The following is a 2271-nucleotide window of genomic DNA, read 5'->3' as shown; positions in this document are numbered from 1 at the left end:
GGATTTCAATCAAAACTCACCAAATGACTACTGCCACCATATTATGATGTTGCCCAAGTTTTGGGCTCGATCCAAAATCAATAGGTGTTCGAAATTGGACAATTCAAGTTCAACGGCAGTTCGTTCCTAATTGGAGTGGTTGGTGTATTCCATACTTCTAGCGATTGGATTTCACTCAAAACTCACCAAATGACTCCTCCCACCATATTATGATGTTGCACAAGTTTTGGGCTCGATCCGAAATCAATAGGTGTTCGAAATTGAACAATTCAAGTTCAACGGCAGTTCATTCCTAATTGGAGTGGTTGGTGTATTCCATACTTCTAACGATTGGATTTCACTCAAAACTCACCAAATGACTCCTCCCACCATATTATGATGTTGCCCAAGTTTTGGGCTCGATCCGAAATCAATAGGTGTGAGAAATTGGACAATTCAAGTTCAATGGCAGTTTGTTCCTAATTGGAGTGGTTGGTGTATTCCATACTTCTAGCGATTGGATTTCACTCAAAACTCACCAAATGACTCCTCCCACCATATTATGATGTTGCCCAAGTTTGGGGCTCGGTCCGAAATCAATAGGTGTGAGAAATTGGACAATTCAAGTTCAACCGCAGTTCGCTCGTAATTGGAGTGGTTGGTGTACTCCATACTTCTAGGGATTGGATTTCACTCAAAACACTACAAAACAGAACCCCTTTAGCGAGGGCTTTTTTTTGTCGTAAAAAGCCTTTTGCTGTCGGAAATACCCTTTTACGACGGCAAAAGTCCGTCGGAAGTCGTCGGTAAAACGCTGGTTGGAAATACTTCTTTTTCGACCATTCCGTCGAAAATAATGTATTTTCGACGCCCATGTTTCGTAGCTGCTGCTTAAATTTCTATCGGAAATGAATTTTTAAAACGACCATGCATATTTATTTCCGACCCGTACATGTAGTCGCAATTACTTAAAAGATTGTCGGAAACAATTTTTTTTATCAAGATTTCGCGAATTCATATTTTCGACCAATGAGTGTTGTCGAAAATACATTTTCCAACAATAATATATTATTTGCAAGGGCTAAATTTCATCGCAATTATCATTACTGACCAAAAGAGTTTGTGGAAAATATATAATATCTCATCGGAAATATATATTTTCAACCACATTTAGTCATCGCAAAGTTTGTTGCAAATAGATTAATCTTGTCGACAAATATTTTCGATGAACAAGTGGTCGAAAACATTATATTCAACCAACAAATTTATTTCTAACAATGTCAATTCATTGTAAAAAAATCTTGTTAAATGGTATATAAAAGCAAAACAATTGAAAACACTAAATATCATCATAAATAAATAAAAATTCATTGTGCAATACATAGCCGTGATAAAACAAGGCTCCCTAAATATAGTAGCGTCTCATTTATTCTCATATAACAATAATGTACATGCTTTATGGCAAACTAACACAACTAATCTTGTCGTTCAGTCATCTTCAACTAATAATGTTCAAGCTTTATGCCCTTTGTAACCCCAAGGTTTGTACTCATCATCTCTAACACCTGTGGAATAGCGATCCAAACAGCTTGACAATCTTATCGTAACTAGCTGAAGCAACCACACCTGTAACAGGTGACATAGCCAAAGAAGTAACACATCCTTTATGTACAAAGTTATCAATATTATATGTGTGAAAACAATTGGCTAGAAGATCAGACATAAATTATGAAAATTGAACACCTCCTCCAACTATCAAATTAAAAAGACCTATGCAAATCTGTAAAACCATATTACTGTCAAATTAAAAAGATCAACTATGTTGTGACCCAGAAATTAAATAAAACCTATACAACCCAGAAAATCCACAAAACTCAGATAATCAATATAACCCAGAAAATCCAGACAGATTCAACCCCAAACACCAAAAGAAAATAAAACTCAAATAAAAAATAAAATATTCTTACCAAAGTGTGGAGCAGTCAGTGGTCATGGGGTGGTGGCGTTGATCCTTAGTTGCAGAGGAAGAGGAATTTAAAAAAATCAAAAAGGGAAAAAATTCAGATTCATAATTAAAACCGAGAGATGGATTCGACCAACAAAAAACAGAGAGATTCATAACTACAACTAGCCGCTCCTCTTTCTTGACTTTGCTAGCCACAGAAAATAGCCGCACATGCCCACCGAATTGCACTCCAATTGCTTTAGGTGTAGATCACTCAAGTGTTGGCTCCCACTTCATCTCTTTGTCTCCAGCTTTGAAACAAAGATGGCATGTGCCATCATTTCCTC

At 36.5% G+C, this 2271-nt stretch overlaps 1 long non-coding RNA gene across 1 annotated transcript; it reads right to left on the bottom strand.

Annotated features, from left to right (window-relative positions):
• Positions 1 to 1314: 1314 nt before the first annotated feature.
• LOC148292305 (uncharacterized) lies at positions 1315 to 1996 on the bottom strand. The gene is made up of 2 exons (XR_015826097.1): positions 1947 to 1996; positions 1315 to 1605 (listed from the first exon to the last, which is right to left on the bottom strand). It is a non-coding gene; the product is annotated as an uncharacterized LOC148292305 (long non-coding RNA).
• Positions 1997 to 2271: the final 275 nt, after the last annotated feature.

This window comes from Prunus avium, chromosome 8 (assembly GCF_965620075.1).
Source record: "Prunus avium chromosome 8, drPruAviu1.hap1.1, whole genome shotgun sequence".
Taxonomy (NCBI): domain Eukaryota; kingdom Viridiplantae; phylum Streptophyta; class Magnoliopsida; order Rosales; family Rosaceae; genus Prunus; species Prunus avium.
Note: the sequence above shows the minus strand (reverse complement) of the source record. Positions and strands in the feature narration are given on the sequence as shown.